Below are 21,550 nucleotides of genomic sequence, written 5' to 3' on the forward strand. Positions count from 1 at the left end.
ATACATAAATTTTCAGTGGTTTTATTCTAAAATTAGGTATGATAATCATTCATCTCTAGTTAGTTTTCCATCTAGAGAGTTCTTCTCAAAGTTTTAAATGAGAAAATGTGATCAAATTCCTCCTTCTTCAATCTAGCCATAGGTTCTTTATCAAAATGTTTTCAAAGGCTTCCTAATTATTATTTGATTTTAAAATAATTATTATAACGTGAATTTAAATTCAATTGCATTATGAACCAATGCTCTCTTCGAACTCTCGTTTTAGCCATGTATGGTCTTTGTGATTTTGATCTTCCTTAAATCGAAATGTGTTTCAATGATGTTAATATTATTATGTATACTTCTTAGTATGTGTATTGATGGTGAATTTTTGATGATTGATCCATGAGGATAAAGGCTTGAAGGGTTGAATAAGGCTAGTCAATAGTGTAGTATCTTGTGATCTTGATTCTAGCTTGATTGTTATATGATTCAATTATGTTAAATTGATTGTTAGATATTCCCTAAGATATCATGTGATGATGAATTATTTATTGTTTGTCCAATATGTATTCAGTATTGAATAATTAATCTCTATTACCTATAGATGGTTAAATAATGATATTTACTGTAATCTCGTCTACATAATGTATGAATATAGGATTTGGTCTATGTAAAGATACTTGTAGCTTATAATTTATTTATATATTATTAATAAATTATGTGCATAAATCATGGATGGTCAAATCAAGGGAGTTTTCGTAAAGATGATTTACATTCCTCTAATTCTATAGTTGATGTAGTGTACTTGAAATGATCTTGATCTTGTTATGGTTAATGCATAATTTTGATCACGTTAGTGTTCCTTTATATACTACCCTAGATGCGAATTTTTGATAAAATATGGATATTAATCAATAAGGATCAAATATGGATGAATTTGTAAGAATGGTTCTTCCTCTCTACTTTTCTATAGAATTGTTAATTAATGAGTGATACGCTCAAACTTACTTCTCAAATAGAGTAAAGCAGTCGTGTCAAGTAAATAATCAAACTAGTGAGGTTTGGATCATTCCCACGAGGAAAATAATCTAGACTTAACTTCAATGTATTATTACTTTTGTTTAGTCAATGACTTCCTTAGAAAGTAAAAACAATAAAAGGGGGGTTTCTATTTCTAAATGAATGATCATAACTACCTAAGTTGAAAAAGACACTTAACAGCTTTGAATGTTGAATTTTAAACAATTAATCAAAGTAACTAGGGTTTACGTTTTCCCCACAAGTTCATAATTTGATAATTCTCACTATATCAATTCTTTCCTAGTATCTTGCATGCAAAATGATTACTTATGTATTTCTAAATTCTTGGTCCGGCATCTAGAAAATCTCACTTCGCACCTTGGTCCGGCTACGTGTGTTGCTATCCTAACCCTTATCTTTACCTCATATTAAGCATCATATTCGATATTTGACTAAGTTATTACCTATTACCAATCAATAATAGCCTATTAGATAGTATACACTAAATCTATGTTGATAATTCTTTTCCTATTATTTACCTCCTTGGTCCGGCAAGTAGCATTAAGGCGAGTTCTAACGTTGTCCATTGTTAAAAAGATTTCTAAAAGAAAGAATTATTAATACATGCAAGACATTATTCTAGAATTGTTATTTTAGCTAGGTTTTATCTCATTATTTGCCTATGGTTCCCACAACCCTAGTTACGGAGTTTTGTTACCCATAGTCATAATTACAATATTCAAATATATTATATAAGAATTCATGTACTTACTTCAATAAGAAAGAGTAAAATCCAAAAGTTTGCTTGATTAATCACAAAAAACCACCAATAATCACTTTCAAGAATCTCAAAGTAATCAATAATCTCACAAAAAGTATAATGATAATTAAAAGGTGTCTAACAATACGGAGTATAATAATGATCCAGAGTATAACCTCAAAAACGAGGTTTTTCGAACTATTTATAGAAAATAAAAACCTAATTAAACAAGGACTCTATTTGCTAGAAATCTATCAAAACGCGGCAGGGTCGACGGACCTTGCGACGGATCTTCGTGGTCACGATGGACTGCCATGGACTCCGTCGTCCCATACTTGTGCAATTTCTTCTGCTGCTCTCTTCATACCCTCGACGGCAAGTATGACGGACCGTCACAAACATGACGGTCCATCGAGGGTCTTCGTTCAAAAATACTTCAACTCTTGGAATATGGGTACTGGGATTACTTCTCTGAACTTCATCACGAACCTGCAAGATGGACCGTCATAGACACGACGGACCGTCATGGACTCCGTAACCCCACACTTGGTCACACTTCCCCACCTTCCTTCAGCAGCTGCACTATGCTGCCACCTACGGACCGTCACAAGCACGACGGACCGTCACAAACTCCGTAGGTGGTCTCTTCTGCGTTTCTTCGCTCAAAATCTCCACATTCATCTTTGGACAGATTTACTGTAAATAAAGAGAAACTTATATAAAAATTAGCACAAAAAGGCTTTTGGACACACTAGACTTTAAGGAAAAAGTATTAATAATACCGTGAAACCACGGTATATCAACACGCTCAACTTAAATTCGTTTTTTGTCCTTAAGCGACGCACTATGACTCAATACACAATCTTTGTACAATAGTATCCATGTTTTATCCTTTGCAATCATTTGGCTATCAATCCCGATTAATCTCATCATATCTATGCATTCTATCACTATTAGGCTTGAATTATGTGGGATCGGAACATGACACTGACTCACCATGCACTAATACCTATCCTCTTCAATTTCTCACCGAGGTGATAACAATTCCGGTATTGCGACTAGTGTCCTCACTTTAAAACAAAATCCTCATTTTTCACACAACGATTTCAGTTTGAGTATAAGGATTACTTTTCAACACTCGCTCTCAGAACAAAGTCACTCTCATTCATACATATTGCCATAAGCTTGCCCTTATTTTCACTGCCTTAAGTTTGCTATACAACCCTTAGGGTCACGATAGGACTTTCTTAGCTTGTAACATAGGCTCAGGGTCTGGTAGAGTATATTTAGGTATACTTTAGTGACTTTTTTCCCTCCTTGACATATCGGCTAAACATATTATTTTCAATCATTTCATCTAGCCCAGTTTCTCATATTCTTTCACCTTGCTATTTTCTCTTATTTCTTCATTTGTGTAAGTGACTCTCTTCTTTTCTTGCTTGTATTTCTTATATATTTTTCTTTTTCTTTACTTTTCTTTCAACTAATTCTTGAGTCACTTTACTTTTGTTCTTTCTCTCTCTTTGTTCTTTCAACCCCACTTTCCAGAGCATTCCTCATAATAGCCACCCTCAACTCATGGCTTTGCCATGAGTCAAGGTACACAATACCCAAAGTTGCGTCAGGGCCATAACGATGGTTGTTTACTGCATTAGCCACCCTCAACTTATGCTTTTCGCATAAGATGAGGTGCACATGTCCAAGGAGGGATCAGAGCCAACACATTATTCCCAGAAAATATCAGTTGAGGTGAAAAAGAAAGGTCTAATTTAAGCTCAGATCATTTGGATCAAAGAAGGATAAATTTCATTTGGTTTTCATTTATTTAGGCTAAAAATGGGCTATATTGAATAACGGCCTATGACCCTTTCCTAATTGTCTATTACAACATACTTTTAGCAGGACTAACCAGGCAAGTTCTAGCTTAGTACAAATAGTGGACTATTAAAATCTTCCTCACACTTACTTGACATCTCATCGCTCTGCCAGATTATCACACACCTAGTTCGAATTTTATACTTAGGGTAATGCAATTGTGTACCTCTATGTCATGCTTAGAGCCACACAATTATCAGTTACTATGCCTAGTCATGCATCATTTTCCAATTTATCAGGATACCATATTAGCCATCATCCTCCAGAATTAAACTATGTACAAAAGATATAGACATGCCGGTTCAACAGAAAAAGAAATCAGTCTTTTGGGGAAAAAGAACACAGGCAAGAAAACCCTAAAAGAGGATAGTGAGTTGGGTTACTCAGACTTCACCCTAACACTCACTTTCCATTTACCCCACCCCCAATAAAAAAACATGCAATTGTCCCCAATGCATAAAAATTTAAATACTAGAGTGGTAGGTGAAGCAAACCTGTGGCGCAAAGCACAGCCGATCAGCAAGCTGGTGGGTCTGGTTCCCCAGAACCCACGTCCTCTACAATCAGGACACCCTCAGTGGTGTCCTCTGCAACAACCGCACTATCAGCAGTGCCTCCCGCTATCTCCACAGTTCGGGAGCTAGACGCCCCAGCCGCTAACTCTCCTGCTCTCATATGGTGCGCCGCCTCCTCAGCAAGTGAGGCTCTCCTCGCAGCCTCTATCTCACGGCGCTGCTTCTTCCCTGCTCGCGCCTCGTCCTCTGCTCGACTCCTACACCTCTTGGCATTCTCTTTAGGGGGAGGTGGTGGAATCTCTGAGGTGGCAAATAAGGCCACCAACACTGTGTCTTCATAAGGCTCGATAGTAGGGGCCTCAGACTCCGGCACCCTAGCATCTAAGATCGTGTCGATATCTGCACGAAGACTGTCGACTGCAGCCTGAAGAGTCGACACATCTACCGGAGGGGCTGGCCGGGCTAGCACCCGCAACTCAAAAGCGTCCAAGCGCAAGTGAACCTCAGCGATCTTCCGCTTTGTATACTGGACCATTTTCCGCTCCAGGCACTCTTCTGTCTCGGTAATGGACCTCTGCATCCACGACTGGATATGATGCAGAAGTGTAGCCATTTGCGCCTCTAATTTTTGGACCCTAGCAAGCGGGACTAACGCAGGTAGAGGGGCTGTGCGAGAGGAGCTCGGGGCAGTGCTACTACCTGGGATAGACTCGACCAGGGTAGTGTAAGTGGACGCCCCGTGCGTAGCCGTGCGGGCCTGGACTACTGTATCAGCAAGTGGGGAAAGCTCAGGACGGGGCCCTCTGCGTGGAGCCAACTCATTGGCCTCATCTCTGATGAGGCCTACATCAACAGTGCCCTACGGGGTCTTAAGCTGATCTACGTGCCATATAGGAACACCTGCGGACCTATAGAGAGAAAAGATCATGCGCGGGAAAGGGTAAGTAGTTGTGACCTTGAAAGCCCTCTCGTGCATGACTTCCTGTAGAAGCCACGCGAAATCCACCTCGAACTCGGCTACCATCGCCACCATCAACAATGCTCGATCCCATGTAACGATATTATCAGCGGCTGTAGAGGAAAGGCAGTGGCGGACAATCAGCCACAAGAACTTCGCCGTGAAAGTTAGGTTGGCCTTCATGATGGCCCCCTTTGGCTCGGTCACCCAGTCGGCAACTTCTCCATCAACTGACAGGTGCAGGGCCATCCACCTCTTGGTGGTCTCTCTCAACGATGGCTCGCGCAGGAACTGGCCATCTTTAACAAGCTGCCATCAGTAGTCAAACTCTGCAGTGAGAGGGGTCCGAGTAGCATCAACACCCTCACCGTAAAGAAATTGGCGGATGGAAGGCAGGGAAATGTCGACCTGAACGCCCCATACTCGGACCTGATTAGAGAGTCGCTACGTAGGATGCGTAGAACTCTTGGACAATTTCTTCACTGTAACGTCCCAACGGACGTGCTGTCCACTCAAGGCGATGCCTGGTGAAGAGATTGTGGATCTCAGGCATAGTCGTGAGACTCCCTCTAAGGACCCGCCACTCCAAGGTGAGTGTTCGAGTCATAAATCCTTTGTCAGTCAGGAACTTGTCGTCGGAGTAGACTTGAAATTGCCCGTCGACACACCACTGGTTAGTTTGGTCAGTGGCTGGGGTGAGGGCTTGAACTAGTGAACCTAATATGGATTCCGAACTGTCATCCTCATCAGCTGAGGCCAACGCTGCAGCGGTAGCGGGTGCGGGAACCTTAGCAGATCCGGAGGCTTCCTCCAACCACGATACTCCTAAGGAGCCAGACGCTCCTTCTTCATTTGTTGTTGACCCAGAGGGTGTGCCGGTCAGTGTGCGCTCCTCATCAGACGGGGCTGCAGTGACTACGCCGGAAGCCACCTTTTTAGGTGTGGCTCTGGGAGCACGTGCAGCACGAGAAGGGTGAAAGTGCCTAGGGGGCACATACTCGGGGTAACACTCATTATCAGAGCCAACGACCATGCGGGCAGACGGGGATATAGACTTCGATCGCCCACGTGCATAGATTCGATCTTGCTTGGGTTCCATAATAGATAGTACCTGTAAAGGATCAATATTAGTACGAGTAGTGGTAAAAATGACAAGCAAAACCGCACAAAAAATTAAAATAATATGATATTTCTATAGTAACAGTGAAACACGACGGGCCAAGTGACGGCTCGTTGTGGCGATGACGGACCGTCAAGGGATCCGTCGTGTGTCACTTAGACTATGTATATATGGAAAACCCTGAAGGAGAGTCTCTGACTAGTATGAAGGTATGTGCAGGACAGAGCATCACAGGTACGACGGTCCGTCGTAGGTGTCCGTAATAGGACACTTGGAGAAAATATGGAGACCCTTAGGAGAGGGATGTCTGACCGTCATAACGGTCATACAGGACTGACCGTCGTGGGTATGACGGTCCGTCGTAATCGTTCATTTGAGGACACTTAGAAAAATGGAGAGAGACCCTTAAAACAGGGTCTCTGACAACCAGAACGATTGTGCAGGCGGACCGTCGTAAAGACGACGGTCAGTCATATGTGTCCGTTGAAGGACACTTAGAAAAATGGAGACAGACCCTCAAAAATAGGGTCTTTGACAACAAGAACTGTTCTGCAGGTTCTGGTTCTCAGAGACCCTATTTCCAAGGGTCTCTCACTTTTTCTAAGTGTCCTTCAACGGACCCATGTGACGGACCGTCGTTATTGAGGAAACTTAAAAAAATGGACAGAATCTTATATAAAAGAAACGAACATATCACGAAGAACTAAGCTAATACTAATTAATAAAAAAATGCAAGATAAATGAGTCTAGATTAGAGACACATACCTTAGAATTGGAGGAAAACAAGATGGACAAGTACTCGGTGACCAGGAAGACACCCACAACAGCAACTTCAACTAGTAGATTATAACTTTTAGTGCTTTGGAGAATTTTGGGGGAACAATGATCAAGGGAGAGATTGTGGAAGTTTAAAAGAGAGGGAAATGGGAGGAATAATGAAGGAATGTGGGTGAAATGAGGGGTTGGGGAGTTTAAATGGTGACATTTTATAAAAAAAACTCCACCGATTCGGGTCGGGTACGCCTCATTAATGACGCGAAGATTCCCCGACGACGGTCCGTCTCATTTGTGATGACCCGTCGTTGGTTCCGTCATGTGTGCCCTAGTTTGAAAATAATAGAAGGACGTACCTGGTACGACGGAGGCATACGACGGTCCGTCGCAAGCGTAACGGTCCGTCGATGTATCTGTCAGTGACTGCTGCAGAGTAATTTTCTGCAGAATTTCCTGGTGATGTACCTGCAAATTTAAAAACACATTAGTAGAAAAATACTACCATTACTAAAAAGACTATAAGTATTGGGTTGCCTCCCACAAGCGCCTGATTTAATGTCGCGGCACGACTGGGGACACTTGATTACTCAGACTTCATCAAGATGGTATGCCTCTATCACTTCATTCGCCTATCCAGCATTCCCGGAATAGATTTTTATGCGTTGTCCATTCACCTTGAACCGCACACCCTCCTTAGTTTCCAACTCAACTGCTCCATGGGGGAATAGTTCGGTAACCAAGTAAGGACCTGTCCATTTGGCCTTGAGCTTGCCCGGAAACAAGCGTAGCCTGGAATTGAATGAAAGCACCAAATCCCCGACCATAAACTCTCGTTTTTCAATTTTGTTTTTATGGTACTTCTCCATCTTTTCTTTGTATAGGGCTGAGCTTTCATAGGCTTTCAGGCGAAATTCATCGAGTACATTCAACCCATTTAACCGTTGTTCTGCAACTGTACTTCAATCCATTTTCAACTTCTTCATAGCCCACATGGCTTTATGCTCTAAGTCAACTGGAAGATTACAAGCTTTCCCACATACAAGTTGGTACGGAGACATACCTATGGGAGTCTTATATCCTGTCCGGTAGGCCCAAAGAGCATCATCAAGCCTCCTTGACCAATCCGTTCTACTAGTGTTCACTATTTTTGACAATATCTATCTGATCTCCCGATTCAACACTTCAACTTGCCCACTTGTTTGAGGGTGGTAAGGAGTGTCCACATTATGGCGAACCCCATATTTCTCCACTAACCCCTTGAACAATCTGTTACAGAAGTGGAAGCCCCTATCACTAATAATTGCCCTTGGGTGACAAAATGAGAGAATTCTTTTTCAAGAATGCAGTGACACTCTTCTCTTCATTATTTGCAAGGGCGATGGCTTCGACCCATTAAGATACATAATCAACTGCTACTAGAATGTACTTCATTCCATGAGAACTAATAAAAGGGCCCATAAAGTCAATACCAGAAACATCAAATAACTCAATCACAAGAATGGGATTTAGAGGGAGCTCTTCCTTTCTTGAAATGTCATCATCACGTTGGCATCTGTCACATGCTTTAGAAAACTCATGAGCATCTTGATGAAGAGTTTGCCAATAGTAACCACATTGTAATATCTTATGAGCGGTTCGGATACCGCTGTGATGTCCACCAATGGGTGAGGAATGGCATGCCTCCAACACACTCAACATCTCACATTCTGGCACACAACGCCGAATAGGCCTGTTAGCACAACTCCGATAAAAGTATGGTTCATCCGAAAAGAACTTTTTCATATCGTACATGAACTTTTTTCTTTGATGAAAGGACAAGTCCGATGGAACAATATCACTAGCCAGATAGTTTGCAAAATCTGCGAATCATGGGATCAAGTCTTGTAAAGCAGCCAATACATGCTCATCGGGGAAAGTATCATCAATGTCAGCCTTATCCCCTAACTCTCTCGTAGCTTCATCCTCTAGACGAGACAAGTGATCAGCAACTTGATTTTCAGTTTCTTTTCTATCCATCACTTCAAAGTCAAATTCTTGTAGCAGTAATACCCAATGAATCAGCCTAGGTTTCACATCCTTCTTTGCCATCAAATATTTCAATGCTGAGTGGTCAGTATGCACTATAAGTCTAGTACCTAGCAAATAGGAGAGAAATTTCTCAAAAGCAAAGACTACTGCAAGGAGTTCTTGCTCGGTAACTGTGTAGTTCTTTTGAGCTTCATTTAGGGCTTTACTAGCATAACAAATGGGGTGAAGGATTTTCTTTTTTCTGTGTCCCAATACTACACCAAGAGCCACCCCACTAGCATCGCACATCATCTCAAATGGACTATTCCAATCCGGAGAAATAATGATAGGCGCAGACACCAATTTGTCTTTTAGCTTACTTAATGCTTTAAGACAGGATTCATCAAAACAAAATTTACAATATTTCTCCAGCAGTTTGCACAATGTGTGTGCACTCTTTGAAAAGTCTTTGATGAATCTCCGGTAAGAACCTGCATGCCCAAGAAAGCTTCTCACACCTTTCACAAGGATCGGTGGGGGAAGTCTCTCTATTACCTCGACTTTAGTTCGACCAACCTCTATGCCCTTTTCTGATATGCGATGACCCAAAACAATACCCTCTTTCACCATGAAATGACATTTTTCCCAATTAGTACTAAATTGTAGTCTTCACATATCTTAAGGACCTCAGATATATTGGTCAAACACCGCTCAAATGAATCACCAACCACATAAAAATCATCCATAAAAACTTCTATAGTATCCTCCACCATATAAGGAAAATATCAACATCATACATCTCTGAAATGTGGCGGGTGCATTGCACAACCCAAACGACATTCTTCTAAACGCAAAGGTCCCATATGGACAAGTAAAAGTGATTTTCTCTTTATCTTATGGTGCAATAGAAATTTGATTATACCCCGAATATCCATCAGGAAAATAGTACCACTTTTTTCCGGCAAGTCTATCCAACATCTGATAAATGAAGGGCGTAGGAAAGTGGTCTTTTTTTGTCCATGAATTTACTTTGCGGTAATCCATACACACCCTCCATCCAGTAACTGGTCTCATTGGAACAAGTTCATTTTTTTCGTTGGGGACCACAGTCATTCCCCCTTTCTTAGCTACACACAGAACCGGGCATACCCAACTACTGTAGGCGATTGGATAGATTACTTCAGCATCCAACCACTTAATGATTTCCTTCTTCACGACCTCTTGCATAGGGGGATTTAAGAATCTCTGGTGCTCAATACTTGGCTTATGATCAGGCATGAGTTGAATTTTATGATAGAAAATACTAGGAGGGATCCCAATAATGTCCGCAATAGTACACCCAATAGCTCTTTTGACCTTTTTAGCACCTTCACCAAACTCTCAACTTGTTGTTCATTCAGGTCTGATGCAATGATTACCGGCAAAGTGTTACCATTTCCTAATAATTCATACGTGAGATGAGGTGGGAGAGCTTTTAGGTCTAATTTTGGAGCCTCCTCTATAGATGGTTTCGCGGGTGGGGACTCGCAATTCTTCATATCTAGCTCAAATTTCTTCGGTTTAAACCGAACATCACCTCGGTCAAGAGCCAGGACTAATGACTCTTACTCTTCAATTCAATCGCCATCAAAACTAATTATCACTGCAGCTAATGCTTCTACACCTAGACGTTCTTCTATTTGTGTCTCAGATGTCTCACCCATGTTGTAGGATATAGCAAATACAGATTGGAGTTCACCACTCAGCGTCATGGACCTACAAATGTTAAAGGTCACTTCCTCATTGTTCAACCGAAATTTCATCTGCCCCTTTTCCATGTCTACTAAGGCTCTTCCCGTAGCAAGGAATGACCTCCCAAGAATAATGGGCACTTCAAAATCGACTTCACAATCAAGAATAACAAAATCTGTCGGAAATATGAACGACTCCACTTTTACTAGCACATCGTGGAGTATCCCTATAGGCCTTTTTACTGTTCGATCAGCCATCAGTAGCCGCATTGAAGTGGGCTTTGGATCACTCAAACCCAACTTCTTGTAAATAGAGGGGCATGAGATTTATGCTTGCCCCAATATCACATAATGCTTTCGCAAAATGTAATATCCAGATTGTACAAGGAATAGTGAACGCACCCGGATCTTCTTTCTTTTGTACCAGAGATCTTGTAGCAATAGCACTACAATGTTGCATTATATCATCATCCTCTAAAGTGACCGATCTGTTCTTTGTGACCAGATCTTTCATAAACTTGGCGTAACCGGGCATTTGTTCTTAAACTTCTACCAAAGCGACATTGATAGAAAGTTGCTTCAACATTGTTATAAAACCCCGATATTTAGCATCCTCAGTCTTTTTCAATAATCTTTGAGAAAAATGGGGGTGGTGGCCTAGGCATGGGAGTTACCTTTTTAGGCACTTCAGCATCTTTTACACTGTTATCCTCTAATTCTCCATCAACATCTACCACTTTATCAGTATCTTTTGTCACCTTTTTCTCATTAGACGGCATAGGTGGGTCAATGGTTTGTTTGCCAGTGCGAGTAGTAATTTCCATACAATGTCCATCATTTTTTAGATTTTGGACAGTGTTGCTAAGAAGAGTACCCGGTTGCCGTGTGTTCACAGTCGCAGATAATTGGTCAAACTGTAACTCAAGTTGCTTAATCAATGTTGCATGTGTATCGACTTTTTGACCAATACCCGCTAAATCATTCCTCAACTCTTTATTGTGCTCATAACTAGCATCGAACCTCCTCATCATTTTATGCAACATATCTTCAACTCGAGACATACTACCTCTACCATCCCTAGGAGTAACTTCAAGATTTTGAGGAGGAACATAAGGTCCATTCCTGTCGTTTCTATTACCATAGCTACCCCTGTTGAAGTTGTTGTCACGGTTGTAGTTTCCATCTCGGACATAATGACCCTCACGATTGTAGTTACCATAGTTCCTATCTTAGCTCCCTTGACCTCGGTGCCAATTCTCCTGATTCGAGCCTTGGGCAATTGGTCGGAAGCCCCCCGTCTATTCATTTACTGCATAGGAATCCTCCTCATAATAAAACTCATTATTTTTTGGCGGTGGTTTCGACAAGTAATTGACTACATTTATCTTCTCTACACCAAGTGACATGTTTTAGTTCCAACCAAAGCTCGGTTCTCATCTGAGCCATTTCTTCGTGAATCTCATCTGTGGCTGGGCTGTGAGTGGACTGCACCGCGAAGGTGTTTCTCCCTATATCAGTCTTCCTAGTACACCATGCTTTATTATTCCAGGAGATTTTCTCTAATTTTTTGGCAATCTCAGCATAGGACATTCCCCATAAGATCCACCTGCTATAGTGTCCAACACCGCTTTATTATTATCATCCTGTCCCCGATAGAGGTATTCCTTTAGTGACTCATCATCTATAAGGTGATTTGGAACACTTCAAAAGAATGAGGTGAATCTATCTTAAGAACTACTAACTTACTCTCCTGGTAGTGCTACAAAGTTGTTCTTTCTGTCTTTGTGGTTTAGTTTCTTAGAGACCGGATAGTAGCGTGCTAAGAATACATTCCTTAGTTGGCTCCAAGGAATGATTGAGTTGTATGGGAGCTCAGGAAACCAGATAGCAGCCTCTCCCGTCAGTGAGAGAGGAAACACTCTAAGACCTATTACATCTAAATCCAAATCAGGCCTCCCTACACAGCTTTTACACACTGCCCTTACCTTAGCTATATAGGCATGTGGATCCTCAGAAGGTAGCCTTGAAAACAAACATCTGGCAGTTAGCATTTGCATCAGGCTACTAGTTACCACAAAGGTGTGGTCTGTGGGTAGAGGAGGTAAGACAAGTGGCCCATCGGAGTCTGCTATGTTATCATAGCCTCTGTAGTATGCTTGGGGCAGTGGAACGGGATTTTGTCCCCTCTGTTGGTGTTCACCCGGAGCTTCAGGTCACAACTTACCATAAACATCAAGCGGAGCTGGGATGTTCCGGTTTGGATCATCATCATTTATTCCCAAGTTTTGATTCATATTGCGTAATGTATGCTCTAATTCATGATCGTAGGGAAACAAAGATTCTCTTTCTCTCCGTGTATTTGGCATACAAGGAGGATAGTTCTAAAAGAATAAAAATAATAAAACTAAGTAAAATCAAGAAAATATCAACTAAACTATAGTAATTAGTTCAAGTTAATCTAAAAGTTATAATCCCCGGCAGCGGCACCAAAATTTGATACACTCAAACTTACTTCTCAAATAAGGAGTAAAGAGGTCCTGTCAAGTAAATAACCCAACTAGTGAGGTTGGGATCATTCCCACAAGGAAAATAGTCTAGACTTAACTTCAATCTATTATTACTTTTGTTTAGTCAATGACTTCCTTGGAAAGTAAAAACAATAAAAGGGGGGTTTCTATTTCTAAATGACTGATAATAACTACATCAATTGAAAGAGAGACTTAACAGATTTGAATGTTGGATTTTAATCAATTAATCAAAGTAACTAGGGTTTACGTGTTCCCCACAGGTTCATAATTTGATAATTCTAACTATAAAAATTCTTTCCTAGTATCTTGCATGCAAAGTGATAAATTATGTATTTCTAATCCTTGGTCCGGCATCTAGAAAATCTCACTCCGCACCTTGGTCCGGCTACGTGTGTTGCTATCCTAACCCTTATCTTTACCTCATATTAAGAATCGTATTCGAGATTTGACTAAGTTATTATCTCGTACCAATCAATACTAGCCTATTAGATAGTATACAGTAAATCTATGTTGATAATTCTTTTCCTATTATCTACCTCCTTGGTCCAGAAAGTAGCATTAAGGCGAGTTCTAATGTTGGCCATCCGTTAAAAAGACTTCTAAACGAAAGAATTATTAATACATGCAAGACACTATTCTAGAATTGTTATTTTAGTTAGGTTTTATATCATTATTTGCCTATGGTTCCCACAACCCTAGTTATGGAGTTTAGTTACCCATAGTCATAATCACAATATTCAAATATATTATATAAGAATTCATGTACTTACGTAAATGAGAAAGAGTAAAATTCAAAAGTTTGCTTGATTAATATGTGAAAGGTATGATCACATATATGTATACACACACATGTTTGATGATCAAGTCAAAAGAGGGGCCTTGAAAGGTGTGTCAAGTGTACCCTAAACTAGATAGTGTTTTACATATGCTATGTCCATGTGAAAGAGTTTCTTACATGATTTAGGTTGATAAACTATCATCTATAACCTATGAGATAAGCATATGCGGAATCAATCTTCTAAATCCTATGTTTTTATAAAGTAATGTTAAAAAAGGTTTTTTTAATAAAAGGAAACTTAGCTTAGAACCGAGAGAACATGAAGTTGAGGGGTGTACCTTCCCATTGTAGGAAGGTAGATCACCATAGTACTCACGAGCTGGTTAGTCGCATAGATCAAAACGCATAAAGTAATGTTTCCATAGGTACAACTATAATGCCCCATTTGTCATAAATAGGGTTTCACATGTACCTCCAAGTTCCATAAACTATGCTTGCCAAATAGAATCTAGTGACATAGTATGCTATCATGTGTTAATATTCTACCTTGTCTAGGTAGAGAATGTTCCATTGGTGTAAGTCTCTACCACACCAAATTTCATGTAGCACCCATGGTGTTAGTGTCGGTTAAGGCTATAGTTTCCCTAAAGTAAAATGGACAATGGAAGTAAAGTACGGATCCTAACTAGGATAACCTAAGGGTAGTTAGTTAGTGTAGGTGGGGGTATGTGAGTTCACCTATACATTGCACAATTATCTCTTGAGGGAAGTCCTAGTAAGGTGTTCTAATGCATGTGACTATGTTTATGTTCCTTATGCATGACTTGTAGTGTTGTCTACTTACTATGATAAAATGCATGGTATGAGTCTATATGACATGGTCTTGTTGTATATGCATAATGTTAGTCTTAATGAATTTATTATGAAGGTCTTGCTATCATAAATTAAGTTGCCTATATTGCCTTAATAATGTATGAAATAAAGTATTAAGGTTTGTGGTCTCATGACAGGTTTACTAAGTATGTGTGAGGTTATGGAGCTTCACATGTACATTGCACTAGTAGACTTAGATTGGGATTGTTATTAAGGTATTCTAATGCTTTATGTGAAGTGAAGTTAGTATATGTGCAAGTTGATGTAATTTACTGTAAATTCATTAGAGTCTTGACTTAAATGTGTATATGAGGTGTTATACTTTTCTGATGGTATGTGTTTAGCTCATGTGGATTGAATGTATCAATACCTTGTGTACTTAAGGTGATGCATTGCACCAAGTATCAGTAGAGGGTTACTTGGGAGGTTTATGAGTTAAAGAAAATAATTTCACTTTAAAGATAAAATAGCTCACTGTAAATGAAAAAGAAGGTTACTTTAAAGAAGAAGAATCCTTATTGTAATGTGACCCTAAAATGCCTTAAATACACTGTATAGTTTTTTATGGTTTATGATCATTGAATATACCTATATGAAGTATGTGAATTGTACAAATACTATTGTATCAATGTTTTATGAAGATCTCTTTAAAAGGCATGAAACATGATTTCAAATAAAATGTCCCTTTTAAATGCATGTGTTTGCATGGTTTTCATACTTTGTGCATTTTCGTACTAAATCCATTATTCTCTACCTTTTTACACAAAATGTAGGTTATGGATGCTTAAGGGGTGTATTTAATTGTGAGGAGAGATTATGGATGATCAAGGGAGGTCTTTAATGGTGAGGAGCTTGATATGTGATTCTGAAGCTCAAGGAAATAAATCCTTAAGTCAAAGGATTTCCTAAGTGATGGTTTACTGCGAAGTGTTGTATTATTATACTTATGAACTATGTTGTAAGTTTCGTGTGATACGCTTAAACTTACTTCTCAAATAAGAAGTAACGCGGTCGTGCCTAGTAAATAACCCAACTAGTGAGGTTGGGATCGTTCCCACGAGGAAAATAGTCTAGACTTAACATCAACATGTTATTACTATTGTTTGGTCAATGACTTCCTTGGGAAGTAAAAACAATAAAAGGGGGGTTTCTATTTCTAAATGAATAAAAATAACTAACGCAATAGAAAGAGACACTTAATAGCTTTGAATGTTTGAATTTGATTAATTAATCAAAGAAACTAGGGTTTACGTATTCCCCACAGGTTCATAACTTGATAATTCAAACTATGAAAATTCTTTCCTAGTATCTTGCATGCAAAGTGATAAGTTATGTATTTCTAAATCCTTGGTCAGGCATCTAGAAAATCTCACTCTGCACCTTGGTCCGGCTACGTGTGTTGCTTTCCTAACCCCTATCTTTACCTCATATTAAGCATCGTATTCGATATTTGACTAAGTTATTACCTTATACAAATCAATACTAGCCTATTAGATAGTATATATTAAATCTATGTTGATAATAATTTTCCTATTATCTACCTCCTTGGTCCGGCAAGTAGCATTAAGACAAGTTCTAATGTTGGTCATCCATTAAAAAGACTTCTAAGCGAAAGAATTATTAATACATGCAAGAAACTATTCTAGAATCGTTATTTTAGTTAGGTTTTATCTCATTATTTGTCTAAGGTTCCCACAACCCTAGGTATGGAATTCTGTTACTCATAGTCATAATCACAATATTCAAATATAATAAGTAAGAATTCATGTACTTACTTCAATGATAAAGAGTATAATCTGAAAGTTTGCTTCATTAATCATCAAAAATCACTTGCAAGAATCTCAAAGTAATAAATAATCTCACAAAAAGTCTAATGATAATCAATAATCCAATAATACAGTATCTACTAATATGATGTCTTACAATATGGAGTCTAACAATGATCTAGAGTCTAACAATGATCCTGAGTCTAACCTCAAAAACGAGGTTTTTCAAAATATTTATGGAAAATAAAAACCTAATTAAACAAGGACTCTATTTGCTGGAAATCTATCAAAACGCGGCTGAGTCGACGGATCTCGCGACGGATCGTTGTGTTCACAACGGACCGTCATGGACTACGTCGACCCATACTAATGCAATTTCTTCTGCTGCTCTCTTTATTACCCTTGACGGCAAGTATGACGGACCGTTATAGGTACAACGGTACGTCGAGGGTCTTCGTTCCAAAACACTTCAACTCTTGGAATATGGGTACTGGGATTACTTCTCTAAACTTCATGACGAACCTGCATGACGGACCTTCATAGACACGACGGACAGTCACAAGCTTTGTAACCCTACACTTGGTAAGACTTCCCATCTTCTTTCAGCAGCTGCACTACGCTTCCACCTACGGACCGTCACAAGCACGATGAACCGACATAAGCTCCGTAGGTGGTCTCTTCTGCATTTCTTCACTCAAAATCTCCGCATTCATCTTTGGACAGATATCTGCAAAACAAAGAGAAACTTATATAAAATTAGCACAAAAAGGATTATGGACACACTAAACTTAAGGAAAAAGTATTAATAATAACATGAAACCACGGTATATCAACACCCTCACCTTAAATTCGGTTTTTGTCCTCAAGCGACGCGCTATGACTCAATACAAAATCTTTGTACAATAGTATCTATGTTTCATCCTTTGCAATCATTTGGCTTTCAATCCCGATTAATCTCATCAAATCTATACATGCTATCACTATTAGGCTTGAATTATTTGGGATCAAAACATGACACAGACTCACCATGCACTAACACCTATCCTCTTCAATTTCTCAACGAGGTGCTAACAATTCCGGTATTGCTACTACTGTCGTAACTTTAAAACAAAATCCTCATTTTTCACACAATGATTTCAGTTTACGTATAAGGATACTTTTCAACACTCGCTGTCAGAACAAAGTCACACTTATTCATACCTATTGCCATAAGCTTGCCCTTATTTTCATTGCCTTAAAATCGCTATACAACCCTTAGGATCACGATAGCACTTTTTTAGCTAGTAACATAGGCTCAGGGTCAGGTAGTGTGTATGTAGGTATACTTTAGTAACTTTTTGCCCTCCTTGACATATCGGCTAAACCTTCCACTTTCTATCATTTTATCTCGCCCAGTTTCTCATATTCTTTCAGCTTGCTGTTTTCTCTTCTTTCTTCATTTGTGTAAGTGACTGTCTTCTTTTCTTGCTTGTATTTCTTGTATATTTTTATTTTTCTTTACTTTCCTTTCAACTAATTCTTGAGTCACTTTACTTTTGTTCTTTCTCTCTCTTTGTTCTTTCAACCTCACTTTCCAGAGCATTCCTCATAATAGTCACCCTCAAGTCATGGCTTCTCCATGAGTCAAGGTACACAATACCCAAAGTTGGGTCAGGGCCATAACGAAGGTTGTTTACTGCATTAGCCACCCTCAACTTATGCTTTTGGCATAAGCTAAGTTTCACATGTCCAAGGAGGGACCAGGACCAACACATTGTTCCCAGAAAAGATCAGTTGGGATGAAAAAGAAAAGTCTAATTTAAGCTCAGATCATTTGGATCAAAGAAGGATAAATTTCATTTGGTTTCTTTTATTTAGGCTATAAATGGGTCTCTGACAACCAGAACAGTTGTGCAGGACGGACCGTCGTGGGTATGACGGTCCGTCACATGTGTCCATTGAAGGACACTTAAAAAAATGAGAGACCCTTAGAAACAGAGTCTCTGACAACCGGAACGGTTGTGCAGCATGGACCGTCGTGAAGACGACGGTCCGTCACATGTGTCAGTTTGGGGACACTTAGAAAAAAATGAGAGACCCTTAGAAACAAGGTCTCTGACAACCAGAATGCTTGTGCAGGACGGACCGTGGTCACATGTGTCTGTTGGGGGACATTTTGAAAAAATGGGCAGTGGGGTGTTAGGGATTTTCGAACGGACCCTACTACGGTATGTCGTGGGCACTACGGTCCATCATCAAGGCCTCGTTCTGTAGATCAGTGACAGAACTGGTGTACCCCTTTCATCCCCGATGAACCCAAATCGAACTTGTAGTGTTTTGGACCTACATTTGTCTAACCCAACTACCTAGGAAACTTGTAATGCGAAAGAACCTATGTCTAGGGTTCTAAACATGGCAATTTCAAACATTTTTAACCTAGGTTAGACAGAGTCTTATATAAAAGAAACGAACATATAACGAACAACTTAGCTAATACTAATTAATAAACAAAAATGCAAGATAAATGAGTAGAAATTAGAGACACATACCTTAGAAATGGGGAAAACAAAAATGACAAGTACTCGGTGACCAGGAAGACACCTACAACAGCAACTCCGACTAGTAGATTATCACTTTTAGGGCTTTGGAGAATTGTGAGGGGGGGGCGGGCAATGATCGGTTGATAGAGGGAGATACTGATGAATGATAACTATTTGCTTGTATAAGACCTCCAAGAGGTAATGTATGCTATGTTACTTCTAGGTGGTGCTACATGATCGTGAAAGGGACAATTCTCCCATGCGCCAAACATGATTTATTTTCAGCAAATTTAAGTTCTTGAAAGCTCAGAAATTGAATTCTTGATGGGTTTGTTGAAGTTTCATTAGATTCTTGATTCGTTAAGGAGTTGTTTAATCCTAATATGTGATTTTTGGTTCATTTACGAGTAGAATATGGTGTTTTTTGAACATTTAATCGATTCCAAGTGATTGGAGAATGAACCCAAGAAGAGTAGATATTGTAGAGTTGTAAAACGAAGAAGAAATTTCGTCCGATGATATTTGACATCAGTAGCGCACTGCGCAGTAGGATCTCAGATTTGGGGATTTATTTGTTTTGCCTCAAGGAGCTGACACGAGGTTTATTTCTTCAAGCCACGAATTCTAAATCAAGAATTTATAAAAAAAAATTAAATGTTATACAAGGGATTCAAAATCGGGTTCCATTGCCCATATTCCGTATTGACACATAAGTCTTACGTGATTAAATATTTAGTGAATGATGCCTATAGGAATATAAATTGAGACCTTGACATACTTACAAAATGCATAAGTCTTGTACCATATAATCTTGGGTAAGTATAAGTCACTTAGACAAAATATGAATAAAGCCTCATGGCTTGTACGTATGGGTTCATAAGTCCAACATACGTTCAATGTAAGTGAACCTAAGATGTATGTGATGAATTTATGTGACCCCAACAGGGTTAAGTAAGGGTGCAAAACATACTAAAAGGCCAAGTGCATTAACATATAATGAAATGAACATTCATGTAAAAGGGGTGAGTAATTATGATAAACTAATATGCTAAAGTTAATGAATGTGGTGACAACATGATAAAAGGCTAATGTGACAGATGATATCAATCTTATATGAGCCTAAGTAAGTGTTACCAATAATGTACTCACCTATGAGAGTGTAAAGTTAATGAAGAGTCCAGTCTCTAAGAAACACTCTAACGAAAGTATTGAGATTAATACACACTTAATACTAATGATGAGATGAGAAATCATCTAATGAAAAATGATTCCCTCATGCTAGAAGCCAACTTCTATGATGTGTGATATGAATATAATGGAACTTTATACGGAGCACTAATAGGCTAGCTATGAGTCGCGATTCCTTCTTTCGCGAAAGTAGAGGTTCGTGTAAATGTCATAAGATGAGACTTTCCGTTTAGGAGGGTATGGGTCTCCTTATATATCCTAGTCTTTGAACCTATGCATCCAACATAGGTATCTATTAGGGTTCAATCCCCTATATACGATAGAATGTTTTTGTTTCACCTTGGCCGGTGATTCCACCTCTTTTTCAGTGTGGGGTAGACACTGAATTTCATGGAGCTTACATTATCTATGTCGGTTAAAGTTAATGTTCCAAAATACAGAATTAGGCCAACCTCTGTAATGCACAAAATGAAATGAATGATAACAAAGGTTTTTGGTTAGGATAATCAAGAGGTGAACTAGGCTCAAGTAATTACACTGGGTCATTCTTGGTCATCGCAAAGTGAACCCGATGAAAGTCTTAAACTATATCCTAGGTATAGCTGGTGCATATACTAGCCTATGAATGAATGACACGAATGAAAATGAAGTATGCATGAATTAATGAAGTAGACTCTATGTTTGCTAAAGAAGGCTCCTTACTTGAGGTCCCATATGTTGAGCCCTTATTTTGGGAAGTCCTAATGTTAAGTTTATGATTCCAAGGTCTCATGGCATATGACGAATGATATTTTATATATTTATGTGCCATATGAAATATGTTATGTGATGTGTGCAATATGAAAAGAATGATGATGCATGTTACTTTCATAGCATGACTTTCCTAAACCGATTTGGCAAGTCCAACTGATTGGGCTTTCCATTACTCATATCGTTAGAAGAGAGTTTTCCTTAAACATGCATGTCCTTGGAGTTTACTTGCATATACCCATACTTAGTACAAGTTTGTACTAATCCTATACAAAACATTACTTTTAGGTGTAGGTGCAGGTGGATGCTAGATATTCCGAGACTACGTTGAAGCTATCTTGACGTGGAGCATTCATATAGACTTGGTAGGCCCTCATGTTTTAGATGATTTTTATCTTTTATATTTT

The sequence above is a fragment of the Solanum lycopersicum genome, chromosome 6, assembly GCF_036512215.1.
Source record: "Solanum lycopersicum chromosome 6, SLM_r2.1".
NCBI lineage: Eukaryota > Viridiplantae > Streptophyta > Magnoliopsida > Solanales > Solanaceae > Solanum > Solanum lycopersicum.